Here is a 9,877-nt window from a genome sequence, read left to right as displayed (position 1 = left end):
CCACCTATAACTACCTTTCTTCTACCTTTATTACCTCTTTACGCTTACCAAAAACCTGTAAATAGCATTTGACGAACAAAAAACCTGCAACTTCATCAACAATGGCCTCCTCTGCCTCCCACGAATCGAACAACAATGACAGTCGAGTTCAATCCACCGGCGTCGACAGCTGCGCCATCGTTTTTCCTACCTATGAAGCGAAACAACCATGCCATTGAACTAAGAAACACACTGTTCAACGACTGATTTGCCATCATGATTGAGTTCTTCAAGAACTGTATTCTCCTTCCCGCCTGACTCTTGCTGACACCGACGTACCACTAAAGTACGTCCAACAATATTGGCACACATGTGAGTTCTACCCGACAGCCATGGAATCATGGGGGACATGGATGCCCCAAACGATATGATTTGCTTGCTCAAAATATCGCAGGCTAAAGTTTCTCAAGTTCTGTGCATTCCCACTCGACGGGAACTTGGAATTGCAAAATATGACGAACCACCCACCACCGACGACATCCTACGTTTCGTTAAAATGCTAGGTTACAATCGTGACCTAAGCAACGTCTCAGACTTCAAACGCCAATTCCTCATGCCGATGTGGAACATGTTCTTCTTCATCCTCAACAGGACTCTCACGTGCAAGCTAGGGTCCTTAGACCAAGGGAACATCAACATCATGACAATCATGTACGGGCTGTTCTTCAACCTCAACCTTGACTATGCCTTTCTCATCTACAATGAGATCCACTCGACAGTGGTCAAGAAATGCAAACTCCAAGCTGCTGGCAAGCCTTTATCTGTAGTTATCTTCCCTCGTTTCCTTGCCCTCTTCATTGGGGACGCAATGAGGAAACATGGACTACCGGCTGAAGAGCTCTTTACTCCAGTTTACAAGATGCACGGCCATTGACCAACCCTATTGAAGGAGGGTTACACCATCAACCGCCCACTCTCAAGGGCTATGCTCAATGTCATTCCATCGACATCTGAGATACGCCAGACTTATGAATGCTCTATGTTGTCCCAGGAACCGAGGGCAGCTACCCCAGAGCGACTAGAGCTGTCCCCATCACCAAGCGAGGGAGCATATAAGACATCTTCATCGGATGATGACGATGATGATGATGATGCTACTCATCGTGCCTCCCCCGGCCCTACTCATACAATTCCTCCACCCACTACCCAAAGGGCAACCACCACAGCTACCCTGGTGATCAAAGCCACAGGGGTATTGAACAAGGACGACCCAGTCCAATCCCAACCTAAGCCAGCCATCCAGAGGTCATTCTTCGGGCCTCTGGAGATGAATCAGCTGAGGAACCCCATATTCCATCACCCCTCTCYCARCAGAGAGGTGATGAAGAAATAAGAGCCCCTTCGCCTCAGGGCTCGACACAACCAATCACACACACAGAAGCATGTGTTGCTTCTGACATTGAACAACCCCAAGAGCGTTCAGAGCGATCTTCTTTTCCTGCAAACCCCCCTTTGATATTTGATCTAGTGAAGGGGACATACATTCGCTTCACTTACCCGGCCTCTGAAGCCGAGGAAGAGGAAGCTGAGGAAGAGGAAGCCGATGCAACAACATCACGAGATAGCTCCTCACTTGAGGGCTATAAAGGACATGATGGAAGTCCATCTAGGCCCACATTTTCACAAGGTCATGAAGGCGCCTTCGGAGCAGAGGCTCAACCTGTAGCATCCGTTGCTACAGGGGTTACCCCCATTGCAGATCTGGTCACAAAGGTCGAGTTCCAAGCCTTTGTCGATTCAGTTATGCGGTCCTTGGAAGACCTTAAACTCATCATTCAAGGGATTATTGACAACCCACCCTCAACCGATAACATCGACCTTCAACAATCCCTTGCTATCCTTCAACACCACCTCTCCCAACTTGAAACCCAAACCTGAGACAATACAACACGTCTCCAAATGCTCCAACAAACCATCACCCAACACCACAATACCGCATCCTCCCTTGCCACCCAAAGAAACCAAATACTCATCCACTCCATCGCCACCCTCACGGCCAAGGCAACTGAGGCCGATGAGAACCTTACCTACATCACCACCTAACGAAACACCATCCTCCAAAACCTTAACACCCTACCAACCTCCATCATCTCCCAAATCTGTCAACAAGCCCTACCTCAATCCACTTCATCTATCGATGAAACCCTTGCCTCCCTTACTCACCAAATGGCCACCATACAAACCACCCTCACCCAACTCCCAGCCATAATGCTTGCCCACATCCCCCAGCCTACTCCACCCCCACCTCCCTCTGCAGGCCCATCCTTTGATGAAGCTTTCTCCTCATTCACTGCAGAGGTGAAAGATCTCATCGCCAACCTTCTCGTTCCTCATCTACATCCACCACCACCTCCGTGCCACCACAAACTCCATCAACCACAGAGTTCACAACCAGAGCTGATCTGAGGGCTCTGTCCAAGGCACTCATCTCATCTTTCAACGAGATTAGTGCCAAATTCGTTCATCGCGCTATTCATCCGACCAGGGTTCTCTCCCAGAACCTGGCTGATGAACAAAGGCTCACCACTTCTCTCCTTCTAATGATGGAGGAGAGCCGATGACAAACAGTCCTGAAGGCGTATTTTGCATCCTTCAGGAAGGACAAAAAGAAGAAAAGGAGCAAAGGATCATGCTCCAGCAGCCGCCAACACAAAAGGCCACGAAATGAGGACCCAGACCCCCATGATCAAGGTCTTGGACCTCATGAGGGGGAGACACAGGCCGCGGCTGCTAAACAGATGGAATCTGTTGCACCACCACCACCACCATCATAAACAAAACCACCACCACCTTCAACCGAAGGAACCCAAGCAAGGGAACCAGAGGCTCAGCCCTCTGAATATGTACAAAATGTACATGTTCCCTTTGCTACTACCCAAGAACCCATCGTGTTGAGTTCGTCAACCGATGAAAATCCAACCTCCCCACCTTTTACTCCATCACCTACACCAAACGTACCCTTAACTCCTTCACCAAGTCCTCGCACCACAGAAACCTTCACCACCTTATCCATACAACCAGAACCAACAATAATCCAACCTTCATCACCCCAACAACCTCAAACCCAAATAGAACCCCATGAACCACAAACCACCCAAGCTGAACCTAATGAACCAGAACCAACCCAACAAGAAACCATACCTTCACCAACCCATACACAACCCTCAACCCAACCAACCATGGTGCAAGCGGATATTCCCTCTTCATCTAGGCAACCTCTGCAGAGCCTAGTCGATGAGATTATTCAGAACATGGAGTCGCTGCAGAGACGTTCAGAGTTGCCACTCAGGGAACCCATTATGATGGAAAATATCCATCAATACCTGTATCATGACCGCGATGAAAGTTTGGCCCTCAATCCTCCGATTCTATTGACAGAGTCCATGGACCTCCTACACCATAGGTTTATTAGACAGACTACCCAAGCACCACAGGCTGTCTTCTCAAACAATGGGATAAGGAGGGTCATGGATCTAAAAGTGAGGACCTTCGCCAATAGAGCCATACGATACATCGAGTACACAGTGGAAAGAGCACATGGTCAAATCAGCATGTTCAACGAAAATGACGTCATCAACCTCAATCCCTATGACTTGATTAAACTTTATGCATACACGACTCAGCGACAGGATCGTGGCATCAAATTTGGGATGGCGAACAAAGCAGTTGTGAAGACAATAGAGTCCCTGGTAAACCATCGAGCCAAGAGTGATTTTGAAATTGTTCTTCGCTTAGGCATCGAAAGACTCTCCTGCGCTCCACCAAATGAAGACTTTCCAGGTCTGCAGGAGAAGAGATCTGCCTCAGTCTTAACTCAACCCGAGCTTGGACTTGTTTACGAGAATGAGTTCGGGGCAAATAAATTCTTTAGACTAACTAAGGCATTCAAGTATTCATCGGATACACTTGAATGGTTTCAGAAAGTCATCAGAGAAAGACTTGGTAGAAATCACGTGCCAAGAGAAGAAGGAAATCAACTCATCCATGAGATATCGACAATCATCGGCTATCGAAGATTGCTTATGCGCTTCTGGGATATATCTCAAGGTAGATCATGATGAGTTGTAAATTTTTGCCTTAATATGATGTCTTTTGATTCCAATACTGTAAGAATTCATCATCCAATGGAAATTTGGAATTTGATGTTTTTCTTTAGATTAGTCTCTTCAAATTTTGTTCATAGATTAGTTTATGTTCTTTCATTACTTAGGGGGAGATTGTTAGACCCCATAATCCATAAAGTGTAAAAGTAATAAAAAACAATAAGTGATGAAGATCTAGAAGACCGATGAAGACATCAAGGCAGAATTGGTTAACTCTGGTGAACAACCAGATGGCCGATGAACAACCAGGGATGCAATGGAAAGAGCATCTTCATCACCCCTCTGGTCAACAACACTTAGAGAATTCTTCAGCAATTCATCCAGAGGCATAAGATGAAGATTTGAAGATAAAGATGATTCATCATACCATGGAAGACAGCTGGAGATGACAAGTCGACATCTACACCTCAAGTTTATCTTAATATTAAAGCTTATTCATAGTTTAGATAAACATTATCTGTTAATAGAAGATTAGCTAAAAAGTCTCAATAGATAGTTATCTTCTAATTAGCTTACTAGTATAAATAGGTGATTAGGCTTATTGTACTAAATGTCTCTTTTATGTTTTTCTTATCAATAAAGTGAAACCTTTGACGCTCAAGATTGTTCTTTAATGTTCGTAATTTATTCTTGAGTGTTCATCACTTTGCTCATCAAAACACTATAATTTGGTTATTCTTAACTTGATTATTAGTGTTATTAAGAGATCTGGGATCAACAGGTAGAGGTACTTCGGCTAGGGGTATTGCTTGGGTTACCGGGGTAATAGTGCCTATAGTGGGGTCAGGTGTTGATGCAACAAAAGTTATAGTAGGAAAATTTAAATTATGTACATTATTTATATCATTAGAGGGTTGAATCTCTGGTTCCCTCGCTTCTGTACCAGCCGATGGTTATTGCATTGGAGTTTGTGTTGGCAGAGGTGGTGCTGCTGTGGTTTCCATCGAGGTGCTTGATGGAGTCTCCCCCTCATGAGGACTTAGACCATGGTCATCCCGGTCTTGGTCATCATGCCTTGGCCTTGTGGATGGCCTTCCCGTTGAGCAAGAGGTGTAATGCCTCTTCTTTCGTAGAGTGGCGGCACACATCTGGAGAGCCATCCGCCTTTGGTCTTCTTGCAGCCTACTGAGAAGAGTGTTGGTTCGCTCTTGTTGCTGAGCGAGCCTCTTCTGTAGTGTGGCGGTGGGTTTCGTGGATTTGGTTACGAACTTGTCATTGATCTCATTGAATTTTGAAATTAATGCCTTGGTGAGGGAGCGGAGGTCAGCATGGGTAACCATGTCTTAGGTGGGGGTAGTGGTGGTGGTGGGTGGTATGGAGATGAAAGATATGAGGTTTCGTACCTCTGCAGTGTAGGAAGTGAAAGCTTCATTGGCTATAGGTGTTACAGAGGTAGGGGACTGTTTGTGGTGGAATGGTGGTTTGTATGGTGTGAGGAGAGAGGCAATGGAGGATATTTGGGATGAGAGGGTAGTGATTGATGCATCAGTGGCAATGATTTGGGTGAAAGAAGGCAAGTGATGCATCAACCAAATCAAGTCTGGTGACTATAAGGTTGTTACAGTAGTTGTGTTGCTGGGTCACCAACGTTGAAGGATTGGAGTAAGGTGGTGTTCTCCATCAATTGAACCTCAAGGGAGGCGATGGATTGCTGAGAAGGGAGATTTCATGGGTAGGGGTGGCTTCAGCAACCCTTGCAATGGTGAGTTTAAGGTCTTCCAAGGACCGCTTAATAGAGTCAGCAAAGGGTTGGAACTCAGCCTTCGTGACCAACTCAGCTATTGGGGTAACCCCTACTACAACGGATGACGTAGGTTGAGCCTCTATTTCTTAGGCGCCTCCATCAATGCCTGTAGGAATAGTGGGCAAGGGAGGACTTTTATCTCGTCCTTGATAGCCCTCTAAAGAAGAGTTATCTCGGGATATTCGGATAGGTGCTTCATTCTCATCGGATTCAGAGTCCGGTAAAGAGAACTACGTATGTTTCCCCGTCAATAGACCAAGTATCGAGGGGGTGCGTGCATAAATGAGAGATCGCTCTAAACGATCTATAGGGAATTCAAAGCCAGAAGCAATGAATGGTTCTGAGCTTGTGGAGAGAGTCGGGCCCTGAGGAGAAGGGGCTCTTATTTCTTCATCACCTCTCTGTTAGGAGAAAGATGATGTGTGGTGGGGTTCCTTAGATTCATCATCTCCAGAGACCCGAAGAGTGGCCTTTGGATGGGTGGCTTGGGGTGGGTTCAGACTAGGTAGGCCTTCTTCAATATCCCTTTGGCTTTGGTTGCCAGGGATAACATATGTGGTGGCCCGAGGAGTTGGATGGGGAGATGCAGCAGTGGTGGGAATAGGCTCGGGGGATGCAGGACGACTGTCATCATCATCAGAATCATCATCTGACTGAGTCCTCTTGCCATGAGATCCCTCGCTGGTCTTTGGGGTAGGCTCTATGTGCTCTGGGGTAGCTGGTCTCGGTTGTTGGACCAACATAGAGCTTTCGTAGGACCTACGGGTTATGGAGGTGTCTGGTATAACGCTGAGCATGGCCCTTGAAAGAAGCCTCTCCGCTGGATAGCCATCCCTTGAAATGGTGGCGAAATGACCAGTCATAACGAACTGGGGAGTGAACGGTCCATCGCCTGGCAAGTCGTGAACTTTCATCGCATCCTTGATGAAAAGAGCAAGGAAGCGAGGAAAGAACACAGAGGTGACCGGCTTCCCTGCGGCCATCAGTTTGTTTATCTTAACCACGACGACATGGATTTCATTGTTGGTCAGTAGCGCGTAGTCAAGGGGTAGGTTGAAGAACAGACCATACATGATGGTCATAATGTTGATGTTCCTATGATCCAAGCTTACAAGCTTGAAGTTAGAGCCCGATTTAGAATGTTCAAAAATACATTCCACATCAGTGGAAGGTATTGTCTCTTGAAGTCCAAGGCATTCTGAAACTCCCGGTTTTAGCCCAACATCCGAATAAATTGCAGGATGTCATGGCTGGTAGGTGGGTCCTTGTACCGAGCAATCCCAAGTTCTTGCAGGGTAGGAATGAACAGCTCCTTGGAAATCTTGATAGAACACACCATGTCATTAGGGGCATCAATTGTGACAATCCGTTACTTCGGGATTTTAGGTTAGTACCTTATTTTAGGATCCTTGTTGAGAATTAAGTTTTTTCGAGGATTTAGCTTCGATGATTAGAGATCATCTTGCTTAATTCCTAAGATTAGTTCGTTGGATCACGTTTCGGCGGGTAGTCAACAAAATTAGATATGCAATGCCTAATAGTTTGGAATGTTCCACATAAAATAAAGTCGATGTCATAAGTTTTGTATTTAAAAATTTAAAATTTACCAAAATTCCATTTTTATTCGCCAAGTTTTATTAAAGGGGTGGAATTCTTTTATCTAGTTGTTTTGTTTGGGTAAATTAGTGGGGTTTCATTTATTTATTTTTGGGCTTGGGCCTTTAGAGGCCAGCCCATTTCTCCTCAAAAAGCCCCCACATAAATACCCCCCCTCCTACTSTAAAAATTTYCATTCTCCAAACTTCCAGCTTACCTGTTCTCTCTCTAAACTCGACCACCATCCAGCCGGTTCTATCTTCTTGCAATCTAAAAGGATTCTGCTGCTCTTAAGAGTTTGTTCAAAGATTTTAAGAAAAGGTATGTTTTGAGTTGTGTTATTCTCTTAAGAAACCCGAAAGTTTTCATCCTTCTTCCTACTCGTTTCTTTAAGAAAATTTATGGGATTTAAAGAGGAGAGATTGATCATCAAAGACCTACATGTGTCTTCGTTGGGATGATAATCTGTGACCCATGTTCTTTAATCTCTAAGAAAGAAGGAGAGAGTCCTTGCATGCAAGGTCTGATCATGTTTTATGAATGATAGGAGCTTCCATGCATCATTGATCGGATTTGCTATCTTGAAAACTCGTTGGAATCAAAATTTATTTGTTTTTTTTTTCTAGAGTTTGTTCGAAGTTGATAATTTGTGTTAGAATTTAAATTCTTGAAAATGATGAGCTTGAGACCCCTCCCCATCATTGCTGTTATTTTTGGTGCATGCAATCTGATTTAGGGGCGCGTGTCTCAAGGTTGTGAAGCATTTAAGAAAAATCTCAAACCCACTCAAAAACTCTTGGTTTTGGTAATTAACAGCTGTCATCATTGTTTTGGTGACTTAAAATGATGTCATAAAGTGGATTTTGGAAGGTTCTTTTTGAAAAGTAAATATTAAAAATATCGGCTTTTATTTTATAAAAACCTGGAAGGCATTACATTGAAAGCAACTTTGCTCTACCTTGAGCAAGAAACCTTTAAGTAATTTAGCGTTGATTATTGGTATGTTCAGGAAAGTTCGGGCGAGCTTAGAAAGTCTCAAAAGGAAACCTTCGGATATTCATCAAACTAGTGAGTCTCACGGCCCCACTTTTACTGCTTTTGTTTATTTATGGGGGAAAAGCATGAGATTGAGCAAACTTTTCATGTTTACTTTATGAAAAACCTTTGGACTAAGGAATTGCTTAGTCATGTTTTTGGTTGAAATCTTGGGACTAAGGAACTGCTTAGTCAAGCTCTGTTGAAACCTCTGGACTAAGGAATTGCTTAGTCGGGTTTGCTATGTTTTGTTTTAACAACTGTTATTGCACTTAGAATAAATGCTAAATTGATGTGCTTAGGAGTATATATGTTTCCAAATAAAGTCCCCATCCGTAAACGCTACTTGTTAACTCGGGCACATTCCCGGGCCGTGGTAATTGTGGATAGCCGCTATTGTGTTGACAGTCCCACCCAGAAAGGGGTGCACATTACCTATGTTTTTCTTGGTCTAATCATGTGGAATTTGGACCATCGCTGAATTACCACTATATCGAACTGTGGGAACCTAAGTAGTGTACGGGCTACTTGTGGTTGTTCAAAAATTAATGGGGCAGTTGGTCAGGTAAGGCTCAGTAGCGTCTCAAGTTTTACATCGTATAGGATTTACATTTATTAAGTGCAATGGATTCGCATAAGTTTGCTATTACTTGGTTTATGCATCGAAATGTTTTATGNCTCAAGTTTTACATCGTATAGGATTTACATTTATTAAGTGCAATGGATTCGCATAAGTTTGCTATTACTTGGTTTATGCATCGAAATGTTTTATGTATATGAAAACCCGTGAACTCACCAACTCTTTGTAGTTGACTCGTTTTTGTTCCATGCTTTTCAGGACCTAAGTAAGGTTGGTTGGATTTTTTGGAGCATACTCGTGGCAAGATCGATTAAAGCCTGAATTTGAAGTATTTTGAGAAAAAGTGTATTTAGTACTAATCGCAGTTATGTCGATGAACTTGTTTTGTTTTTGAACAACTTGGAATGGTGTTATTTAATAACTGTTGCTATGACTCGCTATCCTGTTACATCTCGTGTTTCCGCTTTAGCAGGGTGTGACAAATTTGGTATCAGAGCCTCAATTATAGAGAACGCTGGTTTTCTTTAAAAACCATCGACTATAACTAAATTTTTTCCAAATATTTTCAAGAAATTTGAAATCTTATGATTTTTAAAGCGGGTCATATTTTTACATGTCGCTTAAGCAGAGCCTGATCACCTGTGCTTAATTTATATGTGATGAGAAAAACTTAATCGGTCGAACCAGGGTTATGCTCCAGCAAAAGAAATTGTTATGAAAAGCATTAGTTATGTTGCACTTTTATGAATATCCGTTGCCTAGGCCGACTAGAGGCGATGG

Source organism: Cynara cardunculus (assembly GCF_001531365.2).
Source record: "Cynara cardunculus var. scolymus isolate 2C chromosome LG 17, CcrdV1, whole genome shotgun sequence".
NCBI lineage: Eukaryota > Viridiplantae > Streptophyta > Magnoliopsida > Asterales > Asteraceae > Cynara > Cynara cardunculus.
This window is presented reverse-complemented; position numbering follows the sequence as displayed.